This window comes from Ictidomys tridecemlineatus, chromosome 7 (assembly GCF_052094955.1).
Source record: "Ictidomys tridecemlineatus isolate mIctTri1 chromosome 7, mIctTri1.hap1, whole genome shotgun sequence".
Taxonomy (NCBI): domain Eukaryota; kingdom Metazoa; phylum Chordata; class Mammalia; order Rodentia; family Sciuridae; genus Ictidomys; species Ictidomys tridecemlineatus.
The window spans coordinates 73,887,958-73,909,312 of record NC_135483.1 but is presented as its reverse complement, the minus strand read 5'-3'; the positions used below and the strand labels follow the sequence as shown (position 1 = coordinate 73,909,312).

General features: G+C 39.5%; 1 non-coding gene across 1 annotated transcript; it reads right to left on the bottom strand.

The window, feature by feature from the left end:
* Nucleotides 1-1,406: 1,406 nt before the first annotated feature.
* Nucleotides 1,407-1,509, bottom strand: LOC120883784 (U6 spliceosomal RNA). Its single transcript, XR_005725983.1, has one exon. It is a non-coding gene; the product is annotated as a U6 spliceosomal RNA (small nuclear RNA).
* Nucleotides 1,510-21,355: the final 19,846 nt, after the last annotated feature.

The following is a 21,355-nucleotide window of genomic DNA, read 5'->3' as shown; positions in this document are numbered from 1 at the left end:
TAATCAGGCACACTCAGTCTGAATTTCAGCAAAGAGTGATGACGTTGCTGAGATGGACATAGTTCATCTGTCCCTGATTAGGGAATTGCTTTGTTGTAACACCACCTGTAGAGCCAGGACAATGCTTAATAAAGCTGAGACTTGCAGCCTTCAACTGGATAGAACCTAACCAGATAAGCTTTGAGAAGATGCTTAACCCGATTCCCTCAGTACCTGCCAGGAAGTCACTGTAAGATTAGAAAATGTAATTACATCCGATAAAGTGATTGCCAAGACATTGTTTGAAGAGAAGGTTTAATTAGTCCTATTGTGTGAAGATTGCTGGAGACCTGGATCTCAGGGGCCCCCGCTGGTCTCTCACTTCCCACAGAATGAATCTGATTGTATTATATTAGAATGTTTAGAAAGCAGCTCAAAAAAAAAAAAAAAGTTCCAGCACTTTGCAATATATTCCATTCAGTGTAAACTAGCTTCACTTTAACATGAAGCCCTTCCAACAGGGTTCTGGGCTCATTTAGGGATTCATAGGCTACAGGTTCTCCAGTGCCCCTCCATTTGCTTCTATCCATAGCACCTGCCTTGCTGATCACTGACTTCATGATATTAAAATTCTCTTTCTCCGACTCTCTCGTCTGCTAGACTGAAAGACAGGCAGTCATTTATTTTGTATTCCCAGAGCCTAGCACAGAGTTTACCTTTTAAGACTCACTTCTCTCATGTTTGCTGACCTGAGCTAATAAACCTGTTCAGAGAAACCTTGAGTTTTCCTGCTGGTCAATATTGGAAAGTCAGGTGAGGTAGATCAGAGGGATCCATGAGATCCCAGGAAGATGGGTTGACTATTAACTAAAACCCTGGAGGGGAGGAAGATGAAAGTGGGAGCAAATGCAGTGGAGAGGAGCCCTATTGTTGAAGGATATGGTTTACTCCCTGTTTGAACAGGAAGAGATTACCTTATCCAAACTCTTTATTTCACAAATGATAAAACAGAGCTTGGATTGGGGTCACATGGAAAAATTATGACTTCATATTTTTCTGATATATATATATATGTATATATATATATATGTATGTATGTATGTCATGGGGAATGTGACATTTGTCATGTGACATTTGGTCATGAATGTCAGAAATAGCATACACATTTCTACTCTTTTACCATCAGTTAGAAATGAGAATAAGACTTTAATGAATCAGGAGGTTGATTATAGATCTAAAGATTTACTGAATCTTAATTCTAATGAATCTTTAAAATCAACCACATAGCTGAATGCATAAAAAAGCAGGTACTTGGCTTTAAGATATTTTTTTTGATGGATAAATAAACACATTTATTTGAAGCCAGTTGTGTAGACTAGCTATACTTTTTAAGTTCTACTTAAGCCACTGAAATATTTGGATATCATAAAAATATGGACTGCTTCATGAATCTGTGTGTCATCCCTGGGCAGGGACCATGCTAATCTCTGCTTTGGTTCCAATTTTAGTATATGGAATGCCAAAGAAAGCACTGGCTTTAAGAAGATGTAACACAATTTAGAAGATGTCACCTTAGCCTTATTCCTCCCAAATTAGGTTTGATGGAATGGTCTCAACAGGAGAAGTGTTTATTGTGGGATTTTGCCCAATAGATACTTTACCTCCCTTAACCCTATTTCCACCTTTTACCCCAGAGCTTAGATTTAATGGGCTCCTTGCTGGGCCTAAGCTCTCTCACCTGACACTTCCACCCGCAGTGAGGAAAGAAAGAAATGCAGAGGCTATGAATATGGAAAGCCCATCCCAGCTAGTCCTTGTAAAAAGGTGGTGAGGGGTGTTCAGAAGAAGTACACCTGTTACCATTGGTCCTGCAAGGCCTATGCCGGGGGCACAAGCTCAAGTACCATCCTTCCCTGAGTATTTGTAAACACAAAATCCAGATGACTTACTTTTATAAAGCACTTTTCACCTACATCACTTCTCCTGGTTCCTTAACAATATCCCAGGGAGATAGCACAGTCGTTGGCCTCTTTTGCAGATGGAGGAAGAAGATAAACAACAGAAGTTGGAGTAGCCTTCCGGAGGTTCCCCCATGAAACACAGGAGTCAGGGCAGGAATGCTATTCTTCCAGTTGCACCTCATGGGCTCCCCAACCAGGCAAAGCCGTGCATTGTAGACTCTGCAACTCTTCCTTCTCAAAGGAGCCAGTCTAAGACCCAAGACCCCCATCGTGTCTGGCAGGCATTCTTTTCATGGGACATTAGGACCAAGGTCAATCCGTATCAAGATCCTATGACCCAGAGAGGAAGGAAAAGGTAAAGATCACAGAACCTATGGGTAACCCCAACATTCCGCTTTCTTGGAAACAGCTGGCTTTTCATTTCCCTGCTGCTCCGTAGAAACCATCAACAAACAACCTGAAACCTCCAGTAGAGAACTCACTTGCTCCATCTAGGGAGAGAGTACTGTGTGAAGTAGGTGATTTCTAAGCAAATTTCCATCATCCAGATGCCTCTTTATTCACCATTTCCAGTTGGCTGGTTGTCTAATCCTTGCACAAATGGTGGCAACACAGAGATGCCTTATGACCCAGATATCCATGTGCACCTAGAACACCTGGTGGCACTCAGTTATTGTTTTGGTTGTTTTAGTCCAGGGATTTAAAAATGCCCACTCCAAGCTAGGGAAGACAAATCAGTCTCTTGCAATTGAAGTTGATCTTTAAATTCCCTTTAACATGAAATTATCTAACCATCCACCCATCTGCACAAAACCCTTAAGAGACTCTTCCATCTGTGTGGAGTATCCTCATATTTCCAATTTGGCTTTGCAGATACTCAGATTCAGAGATTGTTCTTTTCTGGGTCATCTCTCCAGAAATGAGTGCTATGGTTTTCATGCTTAATAAAAATCAAAGTAAGGACAGGAGATTTTTAGTGTCCCCAAACCAGATCAAGGAGTCTATAAAACCATCCTTACTTACATGACCAGCAGGGTGGCAGCCCAGACAGTGACAGGAGGACCCTCTTCAGGGAACAGTCCTGGAGACTGAAAATGAGGAGAGAGACCTGAGAAACTAGGATTTGACCAACTCGTCCTTGCATCTGCCACAATGGGACATTGTTAGGTCTGGTTCCATGAAACAATGGACTTCGATAGGACATAATACCCATTCAGAGAGACAGCTTTACATCTCAGCTCCTCAAGTACCCTGAGCTCCTTCTTAATTTGCTGACTGCACACAGTGTGTATATTACAGATTATTCGGCCTCAATCTCTTCCTGTTCTCCCTCCCCCATGTGTTTATGTACGCTCTTCTTTTCCAGTAAGTGCAGGGTGGTTTTGACTTCTAGAAAGGCTGGGAGATATATCAATTTAGCCTCTGCTGCTAAATTCCCCAGCATAGCTTTTCCAGACCATGTTAAATGAGATGAGTGCATCCATGTATGGACCCTCAGGGCAGGTCAGTTTCAATGTGTTTATAGCCCAATAGTGTTTATTCTCCAAGTATGTGGTAAGACCCTGGAGTACAACTGTGCTCATAGAAAGGCTTGCTGTAGCATCAACCTGAACATAATAATATCCAATGACATTGCAAGATGGTCTATTCTGGAGCTATTTTATAGGATCATATGAGAACTCTATTGGAAAATAAATAAATGTTACAAAAAAGTAGAATATAAATAGTTTATTCCATGACAGAAACTAGGAGATACCATGTGTGCACATGGACAAAGACTTCAAGGTAGTAACTAAAGATAAGAATAGCTGTACATAATAAGGAGAATTATGTTGCTTTAAAATCTTTTAACATTTTAAGTCATTTTCTCAAGAAAAACATTCCACTGGGGGCATGGGGGTACATACCTGTAATCCCAGCCACTCAGGAGGCTCTGAGGCAGGAGGAGCAAAAGTTTGAGGCCAGCATGGGCCACTTAGTGAGACCTTGTCTCAAAACAAACAAGCATCCATGAATGGACCCAAACAGAATGGGAGGCTGTGGAAGTAGCTCCGAGGTAGAGTGCTAGCCTCCCATGCCCTGTATCTAATCCCCAGGACCCGGTGGGGAGGGAAGTGTGGAGGACAGGGAGGTGGAGGAAAGAAAAAACAAAACAAAACACCATTCTGATGATAAAAGGCCAATTTTTATAGGAATGACCATTTGTCCTGTGGTTCTAGGTTATAGTTTGTTGCATGAAGATACTTTTCCTCACTATTGCAAATAATATTTGCTTTGGGGATATTCCCAGTGGTGGCCAGAACTAGGGGTTACTCCCTGAGCTTGAGGTAGTCACCAAGAATGTGACTGGAATGTGTAGTGAGGGGCCCTGGGTCTGGGGTCACCTTTCCTTCTGGCTGTGACGTTGTAAGGGGAAAGAAGAAAAACAAAACTGAAGTTCTTACAAGTATGATCTCTAACCCATGACTGTTATATATTCATTTTAGGGAAGGGAATTCAAATAACAACTAAAATGCCAAGGTCACTCAGTGCATAAATAGACAGGACTTTGAGTCCTATCTGTAGAAGGCCATATTCTTCCTGCTACACCACCATGCTGCCTAAAATGTGTTTCCTAAGAGCCCATTTTCTATTTCTCAAATGGAATGTAAATTCATTAGATCAGAGAGGATTCTGAACTGCAGGAAGGGCATCTCAACATGGGTGACGGTTACATGTAGTAAAATCCCATTTATTCTTTGCAATTTAGTTATCCCCATTTCATCATGGAAACCAAGCACAGACAAGCTAGCAATTTTTACTGGGTTATAGAGTTTGTAAATGGCAGAGCCAAAATGTGACTATCTGGCCCCAGAATACAATAGGTAGAAGTACCTATAAGATACATTTTCTGCATTTCTTGGATCTAAGGCAAATCAAAGGGTACGAGAATAACCAAGAAATATATATAAAAAAACATAATAAATAAATAAAATAAATTAGTAAGTAAGTAAATAAATGAAAAGACTTCCTTAGACTTTTTAGCTCTGGTTCCCTGAAGGTGTTAAAAAGTGGATCCTCCAAGGAAGTGCCTAGGGTTATCAGGAGATAAACTAATTGTGGCTTTCCTTCTGAGTTAAGCTTAGCTACTCCAGCTCTCCCAGGGACAGGCTAGAAGTGCAAGGTTGGCCCTCCCCCATCTCCTCCCTGGGAAAAATGATTTCCCCTATTTCCACCCTCAGGTAGATTTTACTACTTTAACGTAGAATGCTTTGTTTTACCTTTAAATGAAAAGAACTGGACCTGTAAGGTGCAGGCATTCAAGCCCTTTGCCTGCAATCACAGTGAAAATACATCCTATTTATAACCCAGTATAGACACAGGTACACACCTGGAAACAAAGTCATCCAAAGTGGATAATTTATTCTTTTCTCCTTCAATGCTTTTTTTTTAAATGAAGACAATTTGAATAACAAATCTTTAAGTTAATTGCAAAAAGTCTATTTAGGAACTTTAACTTTGGGTTCTTATAGACAAGTTTTAGAACTGTGCCCTCACACTGGTGTCTCTAGAATTATCTTTCTCCACTTTGATATCTATTGGCTATTTATCTAGGTGGTTAAGATGAGTTCAAATAGGGGGGTGTTCTACCATGGCTTAACATATTTGTCATCAGGATTGACAGCTGTTCAGGGCTGGCCAAGAACCACTGTGGAGTATATGGCTCTTTTCTCTCACCATCAAATGCTCAATGAATAACAACTGGCCTTTGAGCTTTCTATGTATAGGGTGCAAATATCCTGGTAGAATTCTTAGCTATTGGAAGGTTCAAATCCTGTGCTCAGGGAAATGGGGAAACAAAGAGACTTTGTGAGAACATAAGCCCAGATTTCTTAGGAGATAAGATGTTTTCTCTTTTGCCTTCTGCAAAGAAGGAGGATGGGAATATTCTCCCAGGATGATATCAGTTAGTGCTCATACATCTTACAACCGTATGGGTGTCTCTGATTTGCCTCAACATTAGAGAGAACATGTTTGCAAAGGAAGTGTTCTTTCATTATAGTGATATGTAAAGTATTTGTTAGATAATGAGTTGATTTGTTAATTATGCAGTGAAAAGACTACAAATAGTACAGGTTAGCAATGTGCAAGACGTTGCTGCCCAAATTATAAGCATAAAAAAGGGAGTGCTGGAGAATTTTGGAGCTGGAAGTTCTAAAGTTCTGGTTCCAACCTTCATATGAAGTCGAAGTTCAGAGTATAACCTCCCTGAGGTCTTTTTGTGGAAGAGCCACAGAGCCTTTCATGATTCTAGTTATCTTCTTTCTCTCTTCCTTCATTCTTTTCTTTTGTGGAGCTGGGTGCTGAACCCAGGGCCTTGTACATGCTAAGCAAGTGCTCTACCGCTGAGCCACACCCTAGTTCCAGGTCTAACTATCTTTGAGAAGGAAGGAAAGAAGAGCTGTATAATTTGGGTAGAAGGCATGTCCCTCTGGAGCATCAAGGCATCTGCAAAATACAAAACACTACCTTCTACCTTCCAGGCAGAATCAATCACCTTGACATCTGTACCACCTCTGGGCAGAATATCCAGCTCTGTAGCCCATTATTTGATTTTAAAATGGGACCCTAGGGGAAGAAACAGAATATTCAGAATAAGCCACATCCCAGAAAACTCAGAGTACAACCACACACACACACAAGTTTTGTGCACCTGCAACACACTGGGAGGTAGAACACAGAATGAATAACACGTTTTTTCACTAAGAGCACAGTAAGTAAACAGGTGGTGCATGACATATATAATGAAGGTTGTGATGGAATTATGGAGGTTAACACACCTGTGGAATCTCATAGATGGGTAACAAATTCTGTTGGACAGAGTTATAGAGAGGTTTATAAATATGCAGTATTAAAACTTAATATTTGACATAATTGCATAGAAAATCCCAAGGAATCTAAAACAATTATTAGAACTAACAAATGAATTGATTGGGTTGTAGAATATGAAACCAATACAAAATGGGTTTCCCCATACACTACAACAACAAAAGAAATAGAACAATGAACCCAAACTATATTCTATTATACAAACTGAGAATTAAAACACATTGCAGGGAGAAATTAAAGAAGACACAAATGAGTGAGGAGATATATATTTTTGGACCAGAAGACTTAATATTATTAAGATGTTAGTGTTCCCCAAATATAAAGTCACTGCATTGCTAATCAAAATCCACAAGACTTTTTTGGTTTTTAGAAATTGATGTTTCTAACATATATATGAAAAGACAAAGGACTTAGCATAGTCGGTCTTGAAAAAGGAGAACAAAAAAATTCAGCATAAAGCTACAATAATTAACAGTATGGTGTTGTGTAAATGAAAAAAAAATAGATTGAACAGAATAAAAACTTCAGCTCATCAAAAACACTGCTAAGAAAATGGAAAGGAAAAACCATAGTCTGAAAAAAATGTTGCAGGATATACGTAAGACAAAAGACTTGGTTGAGAATATACAAAGAGTTTTGCAAATAACAAGATCTGAAAAAATTTGCAAAGGACTTGAGCAGGCATGTCACAAAAGAGGATATACAGGAAAGGGTACAAAATACCACTAGTTATCAGGAAAATGCAAGTGAACATGACATTGAGGTACGCCTTGTGTCTAATACTGAAAATACCAAATGTTGACAAGGACATGAAGCAACTGGATCTCATACATTGCCAATAGGAGTGTAAAATGGTGCAGCCAATATGGAAAACTACCCGGCAGTCAGCTCCTTTTTAAGAAGAAATTGTTCTTTTTAGTTATACATGACCTTAGAATCTATTTTGATATTTATACAAGCAGAAATATATCTTATTCTTATTAGGAACCCAGTCTTGTAGATGCACATGATGTTGAGATTCACTGTGGTGTATATACATATGTATATATGTACATAGGAAAGTCTTGTCAGATTCATTTCACTGTCTTTTCTTCTTATTTTTTTATTTGTATATGATAGCAGAATGCATTATAATTCATATACACATATAGAGCACAATTTTTTCATATCTCTGGTTGTATACAAAGTCTATTCACATCATTCGTGTCTTCATACGTGTACTTTGGATAATAATGTCCGTCACATTCCACCATCATTCCTAACCCTGTGCCCCCTCCCTTCCCTTCCTACCCCTCTGCTCTATCTAGAGTTTGTCTATTCCTCCCATGCTCCCCCTCCCTACCCCACTAAGAATCAGCCTCTTATATCAGAGAAAATATTTGGCCTTTGTTTTTTGGGATTGGCTAACTTCACTTAGCATTATCTTCTCCAACTCCATCCATTTACCTGCAAATGCCATGATTTTATTCTCTTTTATTGCTGAGTAATATTCCGTTGTGTATATATGTCACATTTTTTTTATCCATTCATCTATTCAAGAGCACCTAAGTTGGTTCCAAAGTTTAGTCATTGTGAATTGTGCTGCTATAAACATTGATGTGGCTGGGTCCCTGTAGCATGCTGTTTTTAAGTCCTTTGGGTATAGACCAAAGAGAGGGATAGCGGGATCAAATGGTGGTTCCATTCTAAGTTTTCCAAGGAATCTCCATACTGCTTTCATACTGGCTGCACCTATTTGCAGCTTTTCGATTCCCAACTCCCAATTCCCTTCCTTCCCCATTGTCTAATCCACTGAGCTTCTATTCTTCCCCTCCTTCTTCCTTATTGTGGGTTAACTTCCACATATCAGAGAGAACAGTGGGCCTTTGGTTGTTTTGCATTGGTTTATTTCATTTAGCATGATAGTCTCCAGATCCATCCATTTAGCAGCAAATGTTGTAAAGTCATTCTTCTTTATGGCTGAGTAATAGTCACTGAGTAAATATACCACAATTTCTTTATCCATTCATTTGTTGATGGGCATCCAGGCTGGTTTCATAGCTTAGCTATTGTGAATTGTGCTTCTGTAAACATTGATGTGGCTGTCACTGTAGTATGCTGATTTTAATTCCTTTGGATATATACTGAGGAGTGGGATAACTGGGTCAAATGGTGGTTTCATTCCAAGTGTCTTGAGAAATCTCTGTACTGCTTTCCAGAGTGGTTGCACTAATGTGTAGTCCCACCAGCAATGTACGAGTGTTCCCTTTTCGCCACATCCTTGCCAACATTTATCATTACTTGTATTCTTGATAATTGCCATTCTGGTTGGAGTGAGGTGAAATCTCAGTGTAGTTTTGAGTGGCACTTCTCTAATTGCTAGGAGTTGTTGAATATTCATATATTTGTTGACTATTCATGTTTCTTCTTTTGAGAAGTATCTGATTCCTTTTCCCATTTATTGATTGGGTTATTATTATTATTATTTGGTTTTAAGCTTTTTGAGTTTTTTGTGTGTCTTGAAAATGTAACACCTTATCTGAGGTATAGGAGTTAGCTCTTTTTGTAAAATTAGATATACATATAGCCTAAGACTCAGCAATTCTCAAGAACTAAAACACTTGTGTTCATTGAAAGACTTGAATGAGAGTATTCAAAGCAACTTCATTCATAATGACCCCAAACTAGAAATGATTCCCTCAACAAGAAAAGGGATTAAAAAAAATTGTAGTTTGATCATACAATGGAATACTAGACAACAATGAAAAGGAAAGCTAAAATCATAAACAAACTTGGGTCAAGCTCATAAATGGCATGTTGAGATAGAAGACAGTTATAAAAATTATCATTTATGTAATTTCAAGAAGAGATGAAGACTAATCAAAAGTGACCAAAATCAGATAGTGGCTGCCTGGGGAGGGAGGCTTGATGGAAGGGAACTCTCTGCCTTGATGAGAAGTGTTTACTATCCAGATGTGGGTGCTGGTTACACAACACACACACAGCATTTGCAAAACTAATCTGTACAGACAGGATCTGTGTGTTTTACGTATGTCAACTTTATCTTAATCAGAGTAAACTGTATTTCCAAGAATGCGTAGAAGTTTCTAGATTCAGAAGAGGGGAAGAGGCTTTGAAGAACTGAGTTGTGCAGAGTGGATAAAGTTCCATTTGGATGAACAACTAAAGGAAATTTCCCTCATTTTCTTACACAAATAAGACTTTGAGTAGTTGTCAGAATTTACACTCTATTGAAACTTTGTGTGAGGCTGAATGCTTGCTCTCCTGTTTCCTTATCTCCAACTCTGACCAGAGGTCTGCAGCAGGGATAAGGTAGAGTGAGAACTGGTATGTGTTTTTTTATTGGGGAATGAGCCTGGGCATGTGGATGGACAGGCAGATTTATGTTTGAATGGGGAAAATAGGAATTATTTTGTTTTCTATCCTAGGGACTCAGTAGCTGAAAGGAGCCTTAAAATTATCAGGGTGGGGCTGAGGGTGTAGCTCAGTGGCAGAGCACTTGCCTGGCAGATCCCTGGGTCAGATCTGCAGCCCCACCTCCCCCTCCCCCATCACCACTGGCAGATGGAGAGGCCTGGGCTATGAGTGGCATGCAGATTGCTGAAGCTGTCAATCACACACTTGCTAGAGGCAGAGATCAAGCAAACCTTGTCTCCACTTCCCTGTAACTAGAAAGTTGAATATATTTGCCTGGATGGGCTAAAATTAGAAGAAGAAGATGATCCAAGTAGAATGTAGCTTTTACTTCATGCTTGTAAGTAAGGATGTGAGAAATTGGAAGGGACTGGGAGAATTCATGAGAATAGGGTTGGTTTGGGGACAGGACAAGGGTAGGAAGATGGCAGAGACAAAGAACAGTCTATAGAAACATGAATCAGGACTGTTCCAGTGCTGACCTAGCCCCCAGGTCTTGCAGATGCCGGGCTGTGCAATGATCCACTAGACAGAGCTCAGGTTCTCTGGCAGTTCTCATTGCAGAGACAGGACACACAGTCCTGTGTGCAGGATTCTGGGGGCCAGAGTAAAGTAGACATTAGACATGAAAGTACAGGATACTTCATGGTTTTTTAGAAAGTTAATTTTTTTAAAAAAATCTTTTTTGTAGATGGACACAACACAATGCCTTTATTTTTATGTGGTGCTGAGAATCCAACCGGGTCCGCCCCTGCTAAGGGAGCACTCTACCTCTGAGCCACAATCCCAGCCCCTAGAAAGTTAATTTGCATCTGAGTTACCTTGAGATTCACTTGTCTTTGGTGTTTGACTTTGTTTTGGATTTTCTTGTACAGATTGATCCCAAGCCCTGGGCAATTTAAATTAATACAATTGTTTGTTTCTCCACCCTCAGGTAATCACCCCAGTTTTTTCTCCCTTAGACTTAAATTGAAGGAGGAATGCTGGGGGTGTGGGGAGAGAAGTAGAGGGATAGAGAGAGAATGAGTGTGCAACTGGAGCTGGGTTTTCTTGGCACACATCATTAAAATCAAGTTGTCCACTGACATTATTTCTAACTTGAAAATCTATTAGTTTAGTATATTTAAACATTAACTAGCTATTGATAGTTTAGAATACCTAATTAATGGCTAATTATAACTTTCGTGCTTGTTTTTGAAATCTAAAAATATACCAGTGGGACCTTTTTTTTTTTTTTTTTTTGGCCTGCTTTTATTGTGTTTCTTTTTTTGGGCAGGTTAGAGAGATAAACCAACTAGGCAAGCTGCCCTGCTTTTTTATTTATCCTTTTTTTTTTAAAAAGTAAAAGCTGGAGAAAGGAGCTGGCTAAGTTGGAGGCTGTTTAGATTATGTGTATTTTTTTCTGGAAAACATCTTCATTGTTCAGGGTGAGAAGTTGAAGGTTTATTTTTGTGCACCTCTGTTTTTAGCTGCAAACCAACATTGCTGGCTCACGGTGGAAGACCCTTTGTATGAAACATCCCTTATTGCATTGGTCCCCTGAGCATAGCACTTGCCAAATTATCATTCCTCCTGGGCTGGTTGATTTTCTGGAGAGAGGAAACATCTTGATAACTCACCGAGTGGTGATATGTCAGAGAAAGTGTGTCATGGGATCCTCGACAGCTCAACACCAGGGCATCCTCAGGGGCACAGTACAAGATGCCAAGGTCTTCCAGCTCTCTTACTGCCAGTCTCTTGCTCATCACGTCTCATTGCCCAACTGTGTACACTTGGCTGCCATTTTCTTAAAGACACTTACGCAGTGGTATTTTGTAACGACGTCAATTCTTTTCCTGTCTGACCTAGAAGATTAGTGTGACTCAATGCTGGCTGGTCAACCTTAAAGATTAAATCGAGGACATTGGCTTAATGATTTTAGCAGTGAGTATAAAGGATTTCCCAAGTATGAGAATCATGACATAAAATAGAACTGACAATTTTATTCCATCTTAAAGAGAAAGTAATGCAGCTGAAGGCCAATTTTATGATTGTATTTCTTTAAGAACTAAGCTTCAAGTTTTGAAAGATCTAAACAGAAATAAAGACATAGGAGTCTAGTGGGGAATGTATATGTGCTAAAGAAAGATAAATATCTAGGAATCTCATGGAGAATCAACTGTGCTAAATTTATAAAATACTTTAGTGTATAAATGAATATCCACCTATTTGTTAGAAACTAGGTAAAAATCATTATTCTGTGATTATGATCATTATTTTCTTAGTTGAATTCATTTGGGTATAACTTTTATTTGCTTTATTTAATTCAGCGTTTCTAAAATGTTAATGGGATAAGAATTCCTGCGGGGCTTGTTTACAATGCAGATTCCAGGGTCAATTCTCAGAACTTAGTAGGTAGGGAGGGGACCCAGGACTATAAATTTTAAGCAAATCCTTTGTGAATTGGTGCTGGCCCCTGCCGCCTTATTGTGAGTTAGCATCTGCTTATCAGACAGAACATTCAGCCTTTGGGTTTTTTGGGATTGGCTTATTTCACTTAGCATAATAGACTCCAGTTTCATCCATTTGCCAGCAAATGCTATAATTTCATTCTTCTTTATGGCTAAGTATATATGTCACATTTTCTTTATCCATTTATCTTTTGAAGGGCACCTAGGTTCCATAGTTTAACTACTGTGAATTGAGCTGCTATAAACATTGATGTGGCTGCATCACTATAGTATGCTGATCTTAAGTCCTTTGGGTATATGCTGGGTCAAATGGTGGTTCCAGTCCAAATTTTCTGAGGAATCCCCATACTGCTTTCCAAAGTGGTTATACCAATTCAAAATCCACTTTCTTTTTTTTGCAGAAATAGAAGAAAATCATCCTAAAATTCACATAGAAACTTAAGGGACCCTAAGTAACTGTAATAGTTTTGAAACATAAGAACAAATTAGGATAACTCACACTTCCTGATTCAAAACATATTTTTAAAGCTACAATAATCAGAACAGTGTGGAACTGAAAAAAAGAACAGACATATAGGAAATGGAACAGAAAAGAGAACCCAGGAATAAATGCTCATGAATGAATATGAACAAGTAATTTTCAAAAAGGATGCCAAGATCAGTCAATGGAGGCAGAGTTTCTTCAGGGAATGTCACCAGGAAAACTGGATATCCACGTGCAAAGAATGAGGTTAGACCCTTACCATACACTATATTCGATTTACACAAATTGGACTGATGACCTAAACATAAGACTTGAAACCATTAAATTCCTAGAAGAAACATGGAGAAAAATCTTAACATTGAATCTTGCAATTTCTTGGATATGTTCACTGAAAATCATGGGCAACAGAAGCAAAACAGACAAATCAGACTCCATGAAAAAATTTAAAACTTTTGTTTATCAAAAGACAGTATCCACAGAGTGAAAAGGCAGCTTACAGAATGGAATAAAATATTTGCACATCATAACCGATAAGAAGTTAATTTCCAGAATAAAGAACTACAACTCCATAACAACAACAAAATGAAATCAATTATAAAATGAGCATGAACTTTATACAAGTGGCCAAGAAACATGAAAAGATATTCAATATCATTGATGTTATGGTTTGAATATATGAGGTTTTCCCCCAAAAGCTCTTGTGTTAGGCACTGGAATATTCAGAGGTGAAATGATTAGGTTATGAAAGCTTAACTTCATCAGTGGATTAATCCATTTGAGGGATTCTTGCTATAAATGAACTACTAGGTGGTAATTGTAGGTAAGTGGGGGTGTGACTGGAGGAAGTGGGTCTCTGGGCGTGGGTCCGGGACTATATCTTGTCCCTTCCCTCTCCCTCTGCTTTTTGGCTGCTGCAAACTGAGTAACTTCCTCTGCCATACCCTCTGCCATGATATTCTGCCTCTTTTCAGGCCCAGAGCAATGAAGCTGGCCAACCTCTGAAACCCAGCTGAAACTCACTGAACCCAAATAAACTTTTCCTCCTCTAACTTTTTCTTGTAAGATGTATTGGTTATGGAATCATAAGAGAAATGCAAAACAAAATCATAATTAGTTAAATTCCTCAAAACCATTTGGGTGACCCCTATCACATAAACTCTGGAAAATAAGTATTGATTATGATGTGGAGATATGGGAGCCCTTGTGCACTGTTGGTAGGATTATAACATGATGCACCAGTTATGGAGAACAGTTGGTTCTTCAAAACATTAAATACAGAACTACTAAAAGGTCCAGCCACCTGACAGGACTACCTATTCAAAAATAATTCAAGTCAGTGTCTTGAAGAGATATTGATATTCATAGTAGACTATTTACAATAGCCAAGAGATGAGTGGAAGCAACCCAAGATCCAGAGGTGAATGAACAGAATGTGGTATAATCATATAATGGCACACTACTTAGTGTAAAAAGGAAGCAAATTTGATCACATGCTACAAGAAGGATGAGACTTAAAGACATTATGCTAAGTGAAACCAGACAGGCATAAAAAGAGAGTTATTATATGATTCCAACTAAACCTAAAGTAGGCAAATTCATACAGACAGAAAATAGAATGTTGGTTGCCAGGGGCTGGGGAAACAGGGAATAGGGTAAGCGTTTAAAGGGCACAGAGTTTCAGTTTTGCAAGATGAGAAAGTTCTGGAAATGGATGGTGGTTATGGCTGCACAACAATGTGAATGAATGTACTTAGAGTGATTAAGATGGAAAAAACCAAACCAACACAGAGTGTGTCATTTCTTCCTGTGGCCTGTCCTCCCCTGCATCATAGGAATTCTTCATTGTAGGTCACCAAAACTAATTCTAATGATGCAAACAAAAAAGGAACCAAATATAAATAAGCCATATTTAACTGAATTGTAAGATGTATACGCTGTCACATCCTAGCCTGTCGCGTATCTGACTCCACCTCACAATTGATGGTCCTATAAAGGGAAAGAAGTGAAGGCTTCCCAGTTCCCCGCTCCACATCTGTCTTCCTGGGTTGTTGACAGAGGTCAGCTCACGGCTGATGATTGCTTTCTGGATTTGCCTGCTGTTGGAGGGAGCTGCCTCACTCCATGGTCAGTGGCTAGAGGGTCTGAGGGTACAAGGTCCAGGTGAGGGGACAACTCTGAGGCCCCATTCGTTGCAGAGCTCTGTGTGGGTCTGCTGAAGCCTGTGTTTCTATTCCATGGCAGCTCACCTTCTCCCTCTGCCCCCCTCCCTCCTCATTCCCTCACAGGTATTGTTCTGGAAAGTTCTCCCCAACCCATCTCTCCACTCAGAGCTCCTCCACTAAGGAACCGGTCTAAGTCAGCAGGTCCCCGTTTGAGTGGGAGCCTCTTTTTCTTTCTTAATGTTCCAGAAAATAAAGGCGTGACTTAACATGAATGGCATCTTGCATTCCACCAAATAAACAAAGGTCAGCAAGTGGAGCAGGCAGGAAAACACTGGAGTGGTTGGAAGAGAGTAGATCTTGAAAGGGCTTGTGTGTAAACTCAGTAACTAACCTAAGGAAGTTTGGTTATTGGGAAGATCTGTGAAGATTCAATTAGTTGTCACCAAGTTCTTAAAACAGTTGTGAGCCACAGGACTCTGATACAGGGTTCTGAGAATCTTTCACATGGGCCCACCAGAAGATGATTCTGCCAGGAGCTAGGGGCTTGGCCAACCTAGGGAGAGAGATCATCTAGCTGAGGGGAGGAGGAAGAGGGAGGCGGGCAGGACAAGGAGCAGGGGGCACTGGAGTGTGGAACCTTTTCTGGCTCCCACCCTGCTGGTTTAGGCCCAGCTGGGATACATAATTTAGACATCACCGCAACCCCGAAGAAAAGGGATCTTTTCAGAATTTCCGGGAAGAACTAATCTGGCTGTCTGCAGGGATAGGAAGTAATTGTGCATTTGAAACACAGAGTGGTATGGGCGAGACTTTGAAAGGCAGAAAAAGGATTTAGAGGAAATCTATCCACAAGTCTAGGCGGTCTCCAGCATTTGAAACGAATCAGGGATGTTTTAAAGAATAGAAGACACAAACTGGTTTGCTGATAAAAATCTGAGCCCCCTGAATTATCTCATTTACTTATCCCAAGAAATACTTATTGAGTACCAACTGTATGAAAGACAATGTTACAATGTTGCAAAGAAAAATCAAGCACTATCCTTTTCTTGTAGTTTTTTTTTTTTTAAAATTTTTAAATATTTATTTATTTTAGTTTTCGGCAGACACAACATCTTTGTATGTGGTGCTGAGGATTGAACCCGGGCTGCACGCATGCCAGGCGAGTGCGTTACCGCTTGAGCCACATCCCCAGCCCACTTGTAGTTTTTTTTTTAAAACCTAAATGAGGCATTTATAAAAAATCTTGGAATGTGGATAACATATGATGAGCAATGAAGAGTTAAGTGATATTCTAGAAGTCAGTGGAAGAAGAAAAATAACTATAAACTGAACTAGCCAGTAAAAATATGGGAGAGATGGGCTTCAAGGTGGGGTATGGCTTTTCTATTTGGTCACCTGGTTGCTGGCTCTCATTGAAGACCTGAGATTTCATGCCCTGCAAGTGCTGTAGACCACGTGTTCTTCATACTGGTCACACCGTCTTCCCCAAGTCTGAGAGCATCTGATCCTTCTCTCCTTGGAATGGAACACTCTTCCCCCAACCTTTTCCTATGGTGGCTGATGACTAGGGGCCACACAACCTTCACTTCTTAGCCTCAATGTCAACATTTCTCAGGGCCTCTTGGACTACTGAGTTGAAAAGTTCACTGTTCCTATTTTAATTTAATATATTCCAGCAAGCAATGCATTTGTATCTGTATTCAGTTTAAACATACCTAGCAGATATTTAGCATTCACTATAGACACAGGATCTAGGCAATGCAAAAAATTCCACATAAGCTGATTCCTCAACTGTAGTAATCCATGAACCGTGTCAGGGTTGCCCAGCTATTCCTACCCTGGGTGACAGCAGCTGTGAAGTGTGGCTGGAGGGACCACCACGAGTCCTGGGTCATTGGTGAATTTTTTATGGGAAAAGGCAGGAAATGAACATCCAAGAAAGATTGCCGGTCTCTGATATGTAAGTAAGGGGTATTTTGCACAGATTCTTCAAATTCTTCTGTTTAGTCCGTTGCATTACTCAGCATACTGCACTGTAGTCAGCTCTGTAAACACCAGATCTCTTACCAGAGGTGGCTCCCCATGACAGATCTTGCTGACAATTGCTAATTATGTTGAATCAAACTTGTGTAGAAGGAGAGCAGCAGGAGACTGAACACTAGGCAAGGAGAAGAGCAAAGGATATTTGTGATTATGCGTAGGCAAGGAATGGGGAAGGGGCAGAGATGGGACAAATTTAACTTTTATTTACCAGGAACGAAGTGAATCCATAAACTGCCATGGTCTCCCACCGATAGCAGTGGGAGGAGGGCTGGTAAAGCCAGTCCTTTGCAACTGGCAGAGCAAAATGGTGCTCCTTAGCTTTAAAATCCCTCATTACCTTGATCCTTGCTAATCAAATTGTGGTCTGGGGACCAGCAGGATCAGAGTCACCTGGGAACTTCAGGCTCCAACCCAGAGCCCCTGGGTTACAATGGATATCTCCCCAAGATTCTCTAGGTGCTTCAAGTGCATCTTCAAGTACAAGCATGCTCAGAGGATGCCAAGATTTCCCCCATTCTACTAACTTTACTTGAAGTCCTGTCTAATCACTCCTAACTTTAAAGTTCTCAGTATTTGCATGCATTGAATTTATAATAGCCTCTTGTGAATAGTTGAAAAAGTGAAAATGTCAAAAACAAAACAATTTCCATGCAGAGTGAAACTTCATGGCCACAGGAAGGTCAAGGTACACAGGTGATATCTAGACATGCATGAACAGGTGACATAAAGACTTGTTCCTGGATAACCTCCAGCCAGCACCGTGCATTTCTTGGAGTCCACATCAGAATCTTTCCTGGTGAAGATGGGATGGTAACTATGTAGTATGGAACATTTTAATTTTTTTTTAGTAGCCTTAACTATAGAATAGTTTTAGATTTATAGAAATGGGGTGAAGATAGTACAGAGAGTTCCCCCACACCACCCACCTTGTTTTGTCCATTGTTAAACATCTTGTGTGAGTACGGTACATTTGTCACAATGAATGCACCAAATGACATATTATCATTAACTCAAATCTGTATTCAGATTTTCTTTTTTTTTTTTTTCCACTTAATGTCCTTGTTCTGTTACAAAATCAGGCAGGACACCCTGTTTCATTTGGTCGTCATGTTTCCTTAGATTTCTCTTGGCTGTGATGGTTTATCAGTCTTTTCTTGTTTAGGGACATATTAATTTTAACAACTCTTTCAATTTTGGAGTGCTCTTTCTTCTTCTACCAAAGAAGAAGAAACTTCTTGAACTTCCACCGAGTTCATATGACTCTTTAATTCAGATTTAAGAAAATAAATATCCACATATGAGCTCCTGGAGGGTGGGACTGGGTTATTTTAATCAATCTGCAGTTCCAGAGTCTATAGCACAATTTCTGTTCCTGGAGGGTATGCAGGAAGTTACGTTGTCAGTTTCTTGGTTGACTTTTTATTGTGCCCCTGCTAGGTACTTTGTGAACAGGGTTAATAATGATCAATGTGATAAAGTATGGCTCTTAAAGATCTTAGAATCTGGGTGAGAGAGACAGATGAAGAGAAAATTAAGTAGGCTAAAATATTGTTTATTTGGGAAGCTCTGCTCTACCTACATAGAGTTCAGTGTGGGAGAAAGTGGTCATTTCCTCGAATGCTATTCCAAATGTCAGTTAGACGATATTAAACTATGTCTATATTTTTGTTTTCTTTCTCTCTCTCTCTCTTTCTCTCTCTCTCTCTTTTTGAGATGGGATCTCGCTATGTTGCCCAGGCTAGTACCCACCCCAGGGCTCAAGTAAGTGATCCTCAGCTTCAGTTTCCCCAGGGCTGGGAGTATAAGTGTGTATCTTTGCACTTGCTTCAAACCTGTATCTTCAAATTGCAAAATATTTACTAGTTGCAAATCAGTGGTTATTTGGATGTTTTGATGCGGACAGATAATCAGGATTGTCCGGTGTAGACAACATATTCTAAAATGATCTCCAGTTTGTTCACCAAGTAATACCTTATACAACTGACTTAACTGACTTTACAGACAGGAGCCAAGCAAGCTGACAGTATTCCAGGCACTTAAATAACACGTCTTGAGAAATGTTTTTTAAAAACCAAAACACTTTTCTTGGGTCATATTCCCCTCAATACTGAAAACCTTCTAGGAAATTTTTTCTCACTTATTGTCTTTTTATTTTTTATTTTTTTTAACCACTGAAATTGGTTGTCTTATTAAACTACAAAGCCCAATAGAGCTTTCTTAGTGCTCTAAGGCTGAGTTGTCTTATGTGATAGACATTTTTAGCCATATGTGACTATTTAAATATAAATTAATTGAAATTTAATAAAATTCAAAATTCTGTTCCTCAGTCATGCTATCCACAGAGTGCCCAGTAGTGACTACACTTAGTTTCTCTATTTCCTATGTACTTTATCTTTACCAGATTCTAAAATTCTTAGGTAATATGACACACACATGACAAGCATTTTGAAATCTAGAATAGTTCCTTCTCCCTTGACTTTTCATTGCATTGGACCAGTTGTCCTGCAGAATATCCCATATCCTAGATCTTTTATTTATTGGATCACTTGCTTGGGAGTAACTTCAGGGTTAAACATTTCTGGCAAGAATCCTTCAAAGGTGCCTCACACCAAGTGGAACATAACATCAAGCTGTCCCACTCTTGTTCACTTGGTTAAAGCTCTTATTGCCAGTTTCCCTGTGATGAAGGCAAACTTTCCTTCTTGCATTAATGCATAATCTGTAGGGCGCTACTTTAAGACCTTGTCAATAATCTTTTTATAGAATTGAGATGGCTGGTCAAAAAGTGCAAAAATCCCCCTGTATGGGGTTTGTACCACTTTTGTACTCCCACCCACAATTTAACAGCAGGCCCGTCTTCTACATAGATTAAAGTGCACTGTCAAGTTTTTAGGAATTTGATAAGTTAGACACGGTATCTTGAGGTGCATTTTACGTATGAATTAGGTTGTGCATTTTTCACTATGTTCAGGTGCTGTTTACTCATCTTGGCTGTAAAGGGCTACACTTATCTTTTTCCTATAAAGTTTTTGTTAACTTTCCCCATCAAAGTATGTTGTTAAGTAGTAAATCTCTCTGATTTACAAAGCAGCAGGCTTTTCTTTTCTTCCTTCCTTCCTTCCTTCCTTCCTTCCTTCCTTCCTTCCTTCCTTCCTCCCTCCCTCCCTTCCTTCCTTCCTTTCTTCCTTCCTTTCGAAGAGGGGGACACTAGGGACTGAACCCAAAGGCACTTATCCACTGGGTCACATCCCCAGCTAGTTTTGTTTGCTTATTTTGAGACAGGATCTCTCTAATTTGCTCAGGGCCTCGGTAAGTTGCTTTGAACTACAATCCTCCTGCCTCAGCCTCCTGAGCTGCTGGGATCACAAGTGTGCATTATCACGCCCAGTGCAGCCGGTCTTTTATTTGTGATATAAGCTGCAAATGCTTTCTCCCAAGTTGTCATTTGTCCTTTGATTTTCCTTATGAGTTTTGTCATTGTTATAATGCAAAAGTTTAAAAAAAACCTTATGAAATCAAGTTTATGAGTTTTTACTGTTACCGATTTTGGATTTTGAGTCATGGATTAAAGGCTGTCCCTACATCCAATTTATACAGGAACTCACCATTGTCTCTCCTAGTATTGGTTTGCACTGTTTTATTTTTTACATTCTTATTTCTTATCCATTTGGAGTATGTTTTGGTCTATATGGCCTTTGGGTATTTAATTTCTACTTGAAATTATACTATCTTGCCTCCCCCACCAAAGCTAATTTTAAAGTGAAATTCCCATTTAAAAGACAAAGAACTATGTTTAGTATAGAAAAAAAAAATCAATAAAATAGGGAAGACAAGCTAGTGTAAAAAAGGGCATGAGAAATTAAAAAGGCAATTAATGAAAGAGGACATCTGGTGTTTGATAAGAATATGAAGGGTTTGGGGTAGCTCAGTGGTAGAGCTCTTGCTTAGAACGCTCCAAGACCTGGGTTCAATTCCCTAGTACTGAAAGAAAAA